Source organism: Protopterus annectens, chromosome 11.part0 (assembly GCF_019279795.1).
Source record: "Protopterus annectens isolate FY-2018-M chromosome 11.part0, PAN1.0, whole genome shotgun sequence".
Lineage (NCBI taxonomy): Eukaryota > Metazoa > Chordata > Ceratodontiformes > Protopteridae > Protopterus > Protopterus annectens.
The window spans coordinates 163,371,405-163,386,002 of NC_056745.1; positions in this window are offsets into that span (position 1 = coordinate 163,371,405).

A 14,598-nucleotide genomic window follows, 5' to 3' on the forward strand; every position below is an offset into this window, starting at 1 on the left:
GCAGAGATCGTCTGTTAAAGCACTGGAATTCTCAAATAACAGACTTGCAGTGAGGTGAATATGTTTGCTAGGAACTTTCATACTTTGCAACTACCCAATGCTGTCCTTAATATGGATGTAGAGGGTACCTGCAAAGATACACAAGAAAAAAATAGATAAATAAATAAATAAATAAAATTCTGCAGAGAACTTTAAGGGGGAAGGGATTAAGTAATTAAGCTGCAGAAAATCTGATTTGAATTTGCTGAAAGAGTTACAGAAAATTTGATCTGAAAATGCGATTGTGATTCAGTCCAGTGAAGGGGGAATTATGAAGGAATCCGTGTGTGTTTGTGTGTGTGTGTGTGTGTGTGTGTGTGTGTGTGTCCTCGTGCATGCAAACATGGTTGTACTGGAGCTGGGGTGCTTATATTTAAAATAAACATTTTCAGAGCTTTCAGTTTGAAAGCCCAGTTATTTGTTTTATTTTAAAAATAACCACTATTCACTGAATTTTTCAAACATTTATAGACTTTTACAAGGCTTCTTTGAAGATATTTTAACTATAACTAAATTTGTCATTTTGTAATAGACCTTTACTTTGAAATGTTATACCAGCATAATTTGATGATAAGACTTTTTACAGCCAAGCCTTTTCTGTGCATTCCAGCAGTCTTTTCAATATGATGTTTTTGTTATATTACTGAAGTCTGCAGGAGTTTTCTGGGTCTTCTACTGTTTTTAAATACTTTGAAGTGTGGATATCTTATCTATAAAATCCTCCTTCAGGTTAATTATTTAAAAGTCTGCCTTACTCCAGAAAGTCCATGGCTTCCAAGTAAGCAACATTTTGTAGTGATTTCTCGTCCAGATTGCTAGAGTTGTCAGAAGCAAAGAAGAGTGAAAAACCCAAAGGTAAGATACGTTAATATTATAGTATATATGAATATACATCTGACTATGTGTAAATACTCAGTCATTCCGTACACACTGACACTTTATTATATGCCCCAATATACTGATTACATATAAATGTAATATACAGAAAGAGAAGAGGAAAACAAAGAGAGCAAGAAAATGAAGTAAAAACAAGAGGAGAATGTTAAAAGAAAAAAATCATATAAAATATATGCTATATCATGACCATGATATATCATGGGATCATACAGCAATGTGCAGAAATGAAAACAATGATGTGCCATACTGACAAAAGAAAACTAATATCAGCAATTTGTTGTATAAGTCCTAGTTCCAAAAGACTTGCTCTCAGAGTAAGCGACCGGCAGACTGAAGGCAGATATTTTGGAATCTGGTCCTTGTAGTAAGCCTCTTTACAGATAGGTCTTACACCGAAGTCTTTCAGAATCAACAAAGGCTTGCACTGAGAGCAACTCTTTTGGGATCTGGCCCATACTTTTAGGACAATGGACAAACCTACAGACAAGGAAGGTTTAACAACAAATTTTGAATCTGACATGTCCTAGTGTAGTGCAACACAGTATAAAGGAAATATACCATAAGGAACAAAACAGTTTAATAGTCATAAAAGATAACTGTATTATGATACCTAATAAATTAAGGATTAGGTTTAAGGATATTATGAAATGATAATCAATTGGATTGAAGTGTTTATAGTGAAATGCAATATAGTACCAAATGATATTTACTATAAGTGACAAGCCTATGGCATAGTCATAAATTGATTGCCTAAGGACATTATTATAGATACATACACATACACAAAACACATAGATAGATAGATAGATAGATAGATAGATAGATAGATAGATAGATAGATAGAGACAGATGGATATATGGGTTACATTCACATGCTCAAACTCTCAAGTGTTTAAGTTCTTGAATGATCAGATGCAGTGTTTGAAAATGAACATTTTGAACTTTGCCACTGTTTATGTGTTGAGATCCCATTAGGGTGGTGATTGGGAATATACCCTTTCCTCACTGCAGTGCACTCTCAGAGCTGGTATATACAATTAGGAATATATTTTGCTTTCATTTAATCTGTGTGATTCAGTTTGGTGTGTATTTAAATCTTTGTGATTCCATTTTTTAGCAGTATGGCAGACATACACAGAGTAGTATCTTAAAGAATAGTAAGAAACTCTTAAATCAAATTTATTTGGAAGAATACAAGGATGTTGTCAAAAATGAAAGAATCAAAGAAAAGGGTAAGGAATCAATCTAAATTCAAGAAAATTTAAATATAGCAAAACCAATAGTTCAAAAAGTGGAAACTATTTTCACAGATATGGTTAAAGCTTTAAAACAAACAATACTAATTTTAAATCATAAAGTAGCAAAAGCTTTGACGAATATAAAATTGCAGTTGGGAATGATATCACCAAAAGGTTTGCATAGGTTAGCAAATAGGTCAAAATATTGTCCACATTGACAAATTTAAGTATTAGGAAATAATATAAATAATATGGCTACAGAAACCATCTTGTCTGATTTGAAAAACACTATGAAAATATATATTTTTAAACAAGGAACATCTTTATTAAATGATCACTTATGACATCATACATTTATATAAATGAAAACAAACCATATTTACATATTTTCAGCTGCAGACATTATGCATCACTTATTATCTTTCCAGTCATTGTCTGTCAAACATTACACAGCTTATTCATTTTCTGCCTTCCTTTAAACTCATTCCTCCTCCAAAACATTATTCTGCATGTATTGTTCCTATAATTCCTTTTATTCTATGTAATTTGCTCCTAACCTTTTCTAAAGTTCCCAATTCCAGTTTTGTTATATCTCTTTCTATATTTACTACTTCTAGTACAGTTGGTTTTGACTTTGATTTACATTTTCTAGTAACTGCTTTTTCGTCAGCTAACAGAATTAAACTCAGCAAGGCCTTACTATGTCTTGGCAATTCTGTATCATAGCTCAAAAAATCATTTCCTTAGCTCACCAATTTGCTCACCCAGTATTTCTGATAGAGCAGTTTGCAGGGAATTTTTAAAGTCTTCCAGCACTTCCAAAATATATGTGCCTAATTACCTCTTCCTTCCCCATCACTCCTCCAACATTTGCAGTCTACATGAGGAAAAACTGTTTTGGTTTGCTTGGGGTATAAAAATACCTATGCAAATACTTCCAAGCAAAGATCTTAAATATTCTAGACTTTGTTGCATGTTTTAGAACCATACAAATATCCCCCATTGTTTCTTTGTGAGCTGCTTATCCAATCTCTCTTCCCAATCCTTTCTAACCTCCTCTGATTGATTCCTACAGTTATCATGCAGTATTTTATATACCATGCTAATTATCCATTTTTTAACAGAAGCTTCTGTTTTGCTCTGTTCTAGATTCTATTAAAAAAACTCTACCAGTGCTGATCTTTCATTTAGGACCCCCCTATTTCTTTCTCTTTGCCTATACTCTGATATCAATCATTGATAGGGAAAGCAATCTCTAACCTGCAGTCCGAAAAGTTCTTGGCATCTTCCCATTGTACTACCTTTCCCTCTCTAGTTATTTGCTCCCAATACCTTGGTTCCTTTGCCAGTTTTCTCCAGTAAATTCCACCCCCCCCTCTTTCCTATTGTCTATATCCCTAATTGCAGTCATCCCTGCTGGCAGAATCTCCTTTCTGCAATCATGTGTTGGTTCAGTTCTTAGAATGCTTTCTGCTACTTTATGACTATAATATTCCGTATGATTATTGTTGTTCTCCTTTAAATATCTGCATCCAAAATCCCAGTCTCTCCTTGTTTCTTGGGCTTCCCCCTGTTTCATCATCATCCCTTTCCACTTGAGTTATAGGTTTCTGCTTGTGCTATGTACAGGAGCCATACCTGTGTAACTCTGAAATAACCCTTCTAATCAGGTAATCCCAATCCCCCTTGTTCTATTGGAAGAATCAGCTTATCCCACTTGACTCTTGCCATCTTCCCCTTATAGATAAAATCCTTCAGCACTTAAATTGCTATCCACAACTTTTCATCTGGTTGATATAAATATGCCTGACATGTGTATAAGACTAAAGGGACTAAAAACATTTTAACTGCTTGTATCTTATTACCCATGTCCATATAACAGAGCTTCCAATTTCTCAGTTTTTATATTATCTTTTGCTTAGTCTCTTCCCACATATCTTTAGCTGCCTCACCGGAATCATTTTTAATCCATATTCCAAAATACTTCATTTTATCATGTCCCCATAAATATGGATATTGCTGAACCAATTCTTGGGTGGGTACATAATTTAGCTCTACTGCCTTTGCTTTAGGTTCATTCATTTTGTATCCTGAAAAGATTTGAAACTGTCTCAAAATGTTCCACAAAACTGTAATGTCCTTTTTGGTTTTGTCAGGTATAAAATAATATCATCTGTAAACAGAGACAGCTTTTCTTGACAACCATACCAACTATATCCTCAAATTTCTGAGTCCCTTACTTTCTTTGCAAATGGTTCTAAATATGATGCAAATAACAAAGGGTAGAGGATGCCCCTGGTTCCTATGCTCAAGCAGAAATTATCAGAGAGGACCCCATCCACTTTAATTTTCTCCTATGATTCCCTCATATATCCTCCTAATCAACCATATAATTTTATCAGGGAATGCAAATGTTTCTATTACCCTACACATAAAGTTACAGCTTACTCTGTAAAATGCTTTCTCTGCAGCAGGACCCACCAATAACAGTGGTATTTTCTTACATTCTGCTTCCCTCTGGATCATCAGTGTTCTGTTAATGTTGTCAAATGTTTGCTTCTCCCTCGACAAACTCCCATTGATCCATATCTATCAATTTTGACATCACTTTTGTCATTCTTTTAACCATTATAGACATAAACACTTTATAATCATGGTTTAGTATTGAAACAGGTCTGTATGAAGCTGGATCCAATGGATCTTTACTCCCTTTAGGTATTACAGCTACCACCACTTTCTTCCAGGATGCTGGTACTTCTCTTAAAATATTGTTAAACAAAACCTTCCAGATCTTTATCAGTTTTTCCCTCCTAACTTCCAGAATTCTACATGAATACCATCTATTCCTGGGTACTTTCCTGTAGATTGTTTATACTTTACCATTTTTATCTCATCTCCTCCCATCATCATCATCTTTCGACTTTTCCCGTTAGGGCTCGCCACAGCAGATCATCTCTTTCCATTTCTTCCTATCCTCTGCATCTTGCTCTGTCACACGAACCACCTGCATGTCCTCTCTCACCATGTCCAGAAACCTTATCTTAGGCCTTCCTCTTTTCCTCATACCTGGCAGCTCCATCCTTAGCATCTTTTTCCCAATATACCCATCATCCCTCCTCAGCACATGTCCAAACCAACGCAATCTCGTCTCTCTTGCTTTGTCTCCAAACTGTCAAACATGAGCTGACCCTCTAATATACTGATTCCTAATCCTATCCATCCTAGTCACACCGAGTGCAAATCTTAACATCTTTAACTCTGCCACATCCAGCTCTGACTCCTGCCTTTTTGTCAGTGCCACTGTCTCCAACTCATATAACATAGCTGGTCTCATTACTGTCTTGTAGACCTTCCCTTTCACTCTTACTGGTACCCGTCTGTCACAAATCACTCCTGACGCTCTTCTCCACCCATTCCACCCTGCCTGTACTCTCTTCTTCACCTCTCTTCCACATTCACCATTACTCTGAACTGTTGATCCCAAGTACTTAAACTCGTCCACCTTTACCAACTCTACTCCCTGCATCCTCACCATTCCTCTACCCTCCCTCTCATTTACACACATATATTCTGTCTTAGCCCTGCTGACCTTCATTCCTCTGCTCTCTAGAGCATATCTCCACCTCTCCAGAGTCTCCTCAACCTGATTCCTACTCTCACTACAGATCACAATCTCATCTGCAAACATCATAGTCCACAGGGCCTCCTGTCTGATCTCATCTGTCAACCTGTCCTTCACCACTGTAAATAAGAAAGGACTCAGAGCTGATACTTGATGTAATCCCACCTCCATCTTAAACGGCTCTGTCACTCCCACTGCAGTCCTCACCACTGTCACACTACCCTCGTACATATCCTGTACCACTCTTACATACTTCTCTGCCACTCCCGACTTCCTCATACAATACCACAACTCTTCTCTAGGCACCCTGTCATATGCTTTCTCCAAGTCTACAAAGACACAATGCAACTCCTTCTGACCTTCTCTGTATTTCTCCAATAACACTCTCAGAGCAAACATCACATCTATAGTCCTATCCTGTTAGTAATTGAGCCTCATTTACCTCTAACCTTGGCATATTTAATTCTTCCATAAAGATTTCCATGTGTGCCATTTCTTGATTTCCATATTTCTCTGCTTTATACAGGCCTTCATAGAATTTCTGAAATATTTCTAATACTTCTATAGGATCTCTTGTTAACATCCTTGTTATAGGCTCCCTAAGCTTGGCAACAACCCTTTCCACTTTCTGTTGCCTGGGTCATTGTGCTAAAAGCTTTTGTGCTCTGGGGTTATTATTAAAAAATAGTTGCTTAGCAGCAATCTTTCTAAACTCATGCATATTATCTAGGTAATACCTTATTTTCTCTTTGGTATTCTGCAGTTGCTTTGACAGTCCCCATTCTGCAATACTTTAACATTTGTCAGTCTCTCTGTATAATTCTTGTTATTCTTAACCATATCTCCCTTTCTTTTATTTCCACCCTAATTTTAAACTCCACTTTAATTTTATCCTATATTTTCAGAGGAAATTTCTATATTCTCTAATAGCTCCTGAATATGTGGGAAAGTGTCTCATTTTTATTTCATTAGCCTGTGTTTTTATTTTAATTATTGGCACAATACCTGAAATAGTTATTAGGAACATATCAAGAACTTCAATTAAATGCACATGTTCCTGTGAAATATAAATTCTGTCTAGCCTACCTTTGTTTTTGTATCTTGGGGGAATAATATGCAAATTTACTCCAAACTCCTAGTACTGAACTCACATCTTCCATGACAAATATTTTCATAAATTTCTTCAAAACTCTACTCTCCTTTGTTATACTTTCCCTTCTGGACCCACCAGACACATCTTCACTGCTGAAAATCAAATCCCAGTCTCCAACTGTAAGTAATATTTCTTGCTGAAAGCTGATTATTTCTCCCAGAATTTTCTTAGCGCCATTATAACAGTTTTAGGTGGAATATAAATAAATGGCAATGTAATCCTCTTCCCTTGCCAATAGCCCCTTAGTACTACAAATCTGTCATTATTATCTTTTTTATCATCTTCTATCAATATTGGATCTCCCAGCCGACACAATGTAACACCAGAAACCTGTAAGTAATAAACCGGCTCAGCTCCCCAGACACTGCAAACTTTAATAGACCAAAAGAGTGAAAAAACACATAATAATTATATACATATGAGCAGATAACTTAGCTCTTTCACCCACATACAAAGTCAGGCATCATCAGAGTAAAAGAGCCCTTCATCTTTGTTGCATTTAAAGCTATTAGTTACAGACACACCCCTCTAGGCAGCCAACCCCAACCAAAAAGCAATTTATAAATTAAAGTCACAGTAAAACATCACTCCTATGCTTGCTGGAAAGCACAGTTACTTATAACTAGAAAAAATATTGTTCAACTTAAAACACAAACTTTTTAAAAAATCTATGTATAAACATGTTTGTATAAAAATAGTAAATAAAAATAATAAATAAAAAATAATAATATAATACTTAACATTCTTCAAACAAATGTAGATTTATACTTTAAAATGCTAGAGACTGAGATGTGATCATTAATGCCTGGAGGTCTAGATGCATCCAGTCTCAACTGCCAGATGCACTTCCTCATCTCAAGTAAAACTTTTAAATCACCTCCTTTGTCATTAAATGGAATTTTGTCTATTACAAAAAACAGAAATCTCTTAAAATTAGGGCAACTCAGACTATGCATATACAATGCATTGTTAGTTATCTTGTTCCTGATGTCTCTTAGGTGTTCCAGGATTCTGATCCTTAACTTTCCTATTGTTTTCCCAACATAGAAAGTAGAACAGCTCAAACATGTAGCAATGTACACTACCATCTTAGTATTACAGTTACAGAATCCAGGACACCTAATAGTTTTATAGAAGCCTTGAACCGCCACATAAGGGCCATTATTAATAAACTTACATATACTACAAACTCCGCATTTACTCATTTTGGAGCTCTTATATGTCTCAATATTAGGTTCAGCTTTCATCAATTCTTTAAGGTTCCTACCCCTACTGTATGTAAAAGTTGGGGTGTTACCTATAATACTTATAGTATCACTGTCAAAAGAACTTTGCCAGGTGTCCTTAATAATTCTAATAATTTGTCCTGCCTGCCCATTATATGGCAAAATCATAAATATAAATATAAAACTATTAGGTGCCCTGGATTCTGTGATCCCTGATGGTAACACGTGGTCCTCTGGTACCATTCTGCTGTGCTGAAGCACCATTTATCAGATGACAGAATATCTCTGTGATGGATAAGATACTCTCTGGTGGCAGTATACATTGCACTGCCCCCATTCTGACCTACAGCAATACCACCATTCCGAGGCAGAATATCTGACAAAGGAGGTCCTCATACATAGTTCTCCTCTGGTATCACACTGACCTAAGTAATATACCGCTAATGAGTGGAATAACACTGGGTAGATGATGCTTCCTGATGGCACCATGTAGCTATGTAATAAAACTCTAATGTACAATAATGGCAGCAATGTGGAGATGTATCATGCTTCTAATGACCTGTGGCTCTGTTATGATAGCCTAGGGTGGTTACGCATTATTCAACCCTACAAGAACTTATATGGTGAAGGACGAGCATCACAGCTAAATATATCAGTTACTGTTTGTTATGGAAGTATCCATCTGACAATTGTGTTACTCCTGGATGATCCTGTGCAGTCCTCTGGAATCATCTGATGTACAGAAATGTCAGTGATGGGAGAAACATACCTTTCATTACATCACACTGCAGCTCATTGATGGCACTTTGTAACATTGTAATACCATTGTAACTGTTGGCATTAGTTGATGATGACTTGCAGAGAAGCAGCCTGAGAGGTACACCTCTCCTTGATAGTCACATGTGGTTCTCTGGCAGCATTCTAATCAACACTACTGTCATTGCTGAGTGGGGGACAAATCATCCTTCTGTCATATGTATGACTTACTAATATTGGTATCATTCTGAGCTATGGAAATGTTGCTGAAGGGTCACACCATCTTTCAGATGTGTGCTATTCCTCTTTGGTAACATCTAAGCAAAGCAAAGCATTCCTTCTGACAGATGTACTGACTACAGGATGTGGTACTGTGTCACTCTCCATTCTTCTTTATGGCAACACCATTGATGTAGAAGGAGAAGAACATACGTCACACAGATAGTGGCTATCCTGTTTGCAGAATGTGATGCAGTATCCTCATACCTGTGGCATGGCACCAGTTACAGACTGAACACCTGACGGCCCCATGCCATGCCAATGCCAATGGAGTATCACTAATGGAAGGAGTATCATCTGTTTGACACCTATGCTACACCTTCGTAGAAGCACCTAGTATTCTGGCACATTATGACTTAGACTAATACTACTGAAAAGAACAGAGCATCTTACAGACAGTCCTGGTGCTCCTTTTGATACCCTGCAGTGCCCTGTTACCATTTCAACTAGATGCAATGCATATGGCAAGAAGCAGCATCTCTGTCATAGCTGTAATACCCCATAGACTTCCACATAAGTTCATAGGCTCTTACTATGCTTACACCTATGGAGGCCACAAAAAATTTCAGTCATATCACTCAATATTGATGGAAGATTAACATTGCCCTTGTGAAGTATGTTACAGTCATATATCCCGTGTAAATATTTACAGTCAGCCATCCAGTTATCCATCTGGTTTTAAAGGTTGCTAGGGAAGTACTCTGCTTGGTAAGTAAAGGGAGCTTATATTTGACAGTGCAATGGTGCAGTGGTAGCATTGTCGCATCCCAGCAAGAGGTTCTTCGGTTCGATTCTCAGCTGGAATGCCTTCTGTGCAGAGTCTGTATGTCCTCCCTGAGTTTGTGCGTGTTTTCTCCTGGTACTCCGTTTTCCTCCCACATTACAATGACATGCATCTGAAATGTTTCTCACTGGGCCTCCACTAAAAACTGTCTTTGCTCCAAGTTGGACTTTCCCAGTAAACAAATATTAAATAAATACATTTAGAAACAGAGACTACACTGGGTTAGAGTCCTGTTGTGCCAGCTGGCATGGTTAATGTGATGGTATGGGTTTAGGACTGTGTAGCAGGTTCTTGCTTTACCACCAGTTCTATTAAGGTGAAGGAGTTTAGAATGTTGAGTAACTCATCATATGAAAGACTAAACAGAGATTACATCTTAGGAACCTAAACAAGGCTGAGTAGAGAGATTTGACTTTTAGTCTATCACAGTAGCTAAGGCACTAAGACATGAGATATTTTGGTGAGGGACTACTGAGGTCTCTCAAGTTAGTTTAGGTGCTTAGTTAAGTACATGCCAAAGAAGGTATAATATTCAGTGACTGGCCTAATAAGGGATAAGTAAAGTAGGGCTATAATTTCTCTGGACTTTGAAGAGATACTATAAAGGATAAGATGAAAAATGTAGAATGATTTTCTAACCATGACACAAAAATGATGCCCAAAGGAAAATTTACAAATATATGTACCCAAGTCTCTGATAACCGATCAAATTTAAGTACACATTATTTATATGGTATGTGGTGGTGACTGGATTTACCAAAAGGAAATCATTCTGCATGTCTTAGTGTTGAGACTAAGCCCATGGTTAACACACCAAACATTTGCTTAGTATAACATTTGTTGGAGAACTTGAGTATCAGAATGGGATACAATGACCCCCAGTTTGTAATCATTAGAAAATTTGGTTAGACATAGTCCTTTGATATTAGCTGTCATATCAGAGAATGATATGACAAAGAAGATGGGGCCCATGACAAAGTCCTGTGGGACACCATTGATGACATTTTTTGTCTAGAGCAAACACCCCCAACCTTAACAGTATGGCTTCTGTTAGCCAGTTCACTATCCTGCAAACTGTGTATGGATTAATGTTGAGTTGGGAGAGTCTGTCGCTAATACTAACATGGGAATAGTTTTGAAGATGTAGGCAAGGTCTATGTAGGCAGTGTGGACCGAATGCCCTTTGGCTTCAGTACCCCTTTTGATGAACTCATCCAGGCTTTTAACACAAGAAAAAGGTTTTTGATGCAGAACACTTTTAATTATTTAACATAGTATTTAATTAGTTAATTGAATGGTGGCTGTATCCAATTACTGTGCTTTGCTTTGGCGCCTTTTTCCTTTTAAAACTGTGTATGAAGTTTTTTTCTTTTGTCTGATGAAGTCTTCCAAAGGTGGAAGACGAAAAGCGCTTTACATTAAACTTTTTTGGAGTTATTCTAGCCAGATCGGAACCTGTGTTGTTTTTTCGTTTTGGAGAGTTTGTTGTTCCAGTTAGATTCTTTAGTTTTGCTAGTAGAATGATATGTCAATGCATATAATTAAGAAAGATAGTATTACATTAAATCAAATGATGATGATTAAGTCCTAAAAGTATGTTTAGAAGTTGAAATGTCTCAGAGATTTGAGAGAAAGACTCTACCTGAAGCTATTACAGAAGACATAACAATATTTTTATGGTTATAATGAAATTCTGGTCACTGCAGTCATACTTAACAGCAATTACACTGATGTGGGACTTCTTTGGGCTGCAATAAATAAGATCAGGAAAAAAGCCTACATGCCAATTAGCAGATCAGTCATTAGCATCTCCTCCATCCCCAGCTGCCATTGTTATTCATTCTGTTTTATACCCTCCAAGTACCTGAACTAGCTGCTCCTGCACACTCACCTCTCCTCTGAACAGGGTAATTTAGGAAATTAACGAACAAAGGTGGAAGTAGTTTGGGGTGGATATAAGGCCGCTCGCTAAAGGCTGTCTGACATCAGGGGCTTGCATTAGCCCTACATTCTCTGCTATTCACTGAAGTTCTGAAACATATACCCTTCTACAAAGAAGTGAACAGAACTGAAGAGGTAAGACAATGAAAGCAAACAGGAAACACAACTCTGAGGACAAACGATTTATCATCGAGTCAAGCACCATCTGCATTATTTGCTACCATGCATTCAGGCACTAAGGTGAACATTTAGCTATAAATTTTCATGCATGGCCACTGTATATCAAAATATAAGGCAGCTGCAATATCCTTTAAAGAGAAGTGATCTTAATATAAGAAATTATAATAATGTTATCAAAAATAAATATTGGATAATCATGCCCCCAAAAATTCATTGGTGAAGTCATATTTTATGATAAATATATCTGTTCATCATATATTCACTTAATATTTATTTGTTTGTATCATAGTCCAGTAAACATCTTAACTTACAATTCTGTACTTTCTTTCAACAATGGAAACTGTTTTGCCTGAATTCCCATTCTCAGTGAAAGCAACATGGAAATCAACACATTTAACAAACAAGTAGAAAAAGACAACTCATAAAATGAATAAAGCATACTTAATTTTGTGCACTGCCACATAACTTATGTTTATTCTATTTACTTTTATTTTATTTATTTTGTTACTAGAAAGGGGAAAAAATAAAGCTACTTCTGAGTTTTGAAAGCCAGTTGTAAATTTATCATGTGACATACTGAGGAGAAATGAAGGCAAAGGTTAGTTACTGCTTCCAAAATAGTCAATAAACCATGACTTAAACACAATTATTTTAATATATTAAGCAAATTCATTAATATTAAAATGAGTCCTGGGTCAGAGCAGCAGACTCATTTAGAACATAAATGCATGTTTCTCAATACTGACAGAAATTGTGGAAAAACAGAAGCAGACAAGTCTTCCATTTGATAAAAAGGAACATAAGCCAATTAGGCGGTAAAGGGGGTCAGTGAGAGAGTGTGTGTGTGTGTGTGTGTGTGTGTGTGTGTGTGTGTGTGTGTGTGTGTGTGTGTGTGTGTGTGTGTGTCTGTGTGTGTGTGTGTCTGCTACATCTGGATAAATGCCTACCACATTTAAATTTGAAACTGCGAAGTTCTGACTGCACACATTTCTCACACAAATATGGTTTGTCCTTTTAACCTTCCTATAAATGTTATTTTAACAGTATGATATTGTTCCCATTAACAATACTGAATACACACACACACACGCACACACACACACACACACACACACACACACACACACACACACGCACGCACGCACGCACACACACACACACACACACACACTTTCTCAGTACCCCAGAATAACATTCCTCAGCTATAATTTGGGTCAAGCTCCAGGACAGCTAAATCAGACAAATCTCCGAGATACTTTTCAAAGGCCTGGGCATAGATGCCAAAATGAAACTTTGCAGTTTTAAAATATGATGTGCTTTCATCATCATATTTCATTCTTGCACTCTAATACACCCTGTCGCACTGATAGCCTGGGTGTCTCTTATCATGTCATTCAGTGATATTTGGTCTCCCTAAACTTTTGTCTTACTGTTTATCATCTCACAGCCAATCAGTCTGCTGTCCACCAAGCTCTGTTAAGATATCAGCATGACTTTGGAGCTCTTATACAAATTTACAATGCTGCAGTGCTGGACAAGAAAAGCTCAGCTTGGTGCTGATACATAGGACTACTATATGAATTTTCTCTTTGCATAGATGTTTTTCATATGTAACCCCATCCCACTAATACTGCATAGTTTCCCATTCAATGTAAGCAGCACTACAGGAGCTCGGTATTGAAATGTGCACTATAAATGGTACATTCCTCCTGGTGCAGAAATAAGGTCTTACAGGATTATAGTGCAAAACAAAGTCAAAAAGTAGCACCTGACTGCAAACAGCTGGTACAAGAAACGTTTTATTATATAATTTAGGTGAATGTTTGACTTGGTGCTTCAGTTTCAAGGACTCCAGCACTTCTTTTAGAAAACAACATTTCCTCAACTTGTAAACAGTGTCTCAAAACAACAGACTTTCAAAATATGTTTTGACCATATGAGACCATATATTTGGCTGCAGAAATATGCAAAACGTGGACAGAGAAGGTTAAATCAGATGAAGGAGGTTAACACTGTTTGCTTTGTATATTTGTCACTTGATTAGAAGGAGAAGCTTGCTGTCAATGACTTAGGCAGGCTTCTTGAATTTTAAGGACATGGGAAGTTCAGAGTGATGTAAACTCACTTTAGGTGAATACTAAGGCATTGGTCCTAGAAATAAACTTTAACTTACATTAAACCATGTACCATTACTGTGTGTGTTACTTCTAAGACATACCTGCAATCAAGAGTGTGTTGCATCCTCCTTGGAGTTTTCCTTCTAGTCCTTTTGGGGTATTTACATAAGCTATGGAGCTTCGAAAGACATTCGTGAATGGGCATGCCTTTGCTGAAGGTTGGGCGTCGGGCTGGCAACTTGGCACCATAAAAATCTACTGCCAATCATTAGCGGACCGGAGTTCCGCTGTGGCAACCCCTAACCGGGAAAAGCCGAAATGACAAACAAAACATAAGCTATGGAACTGCCTATACCTCTTTTTCAG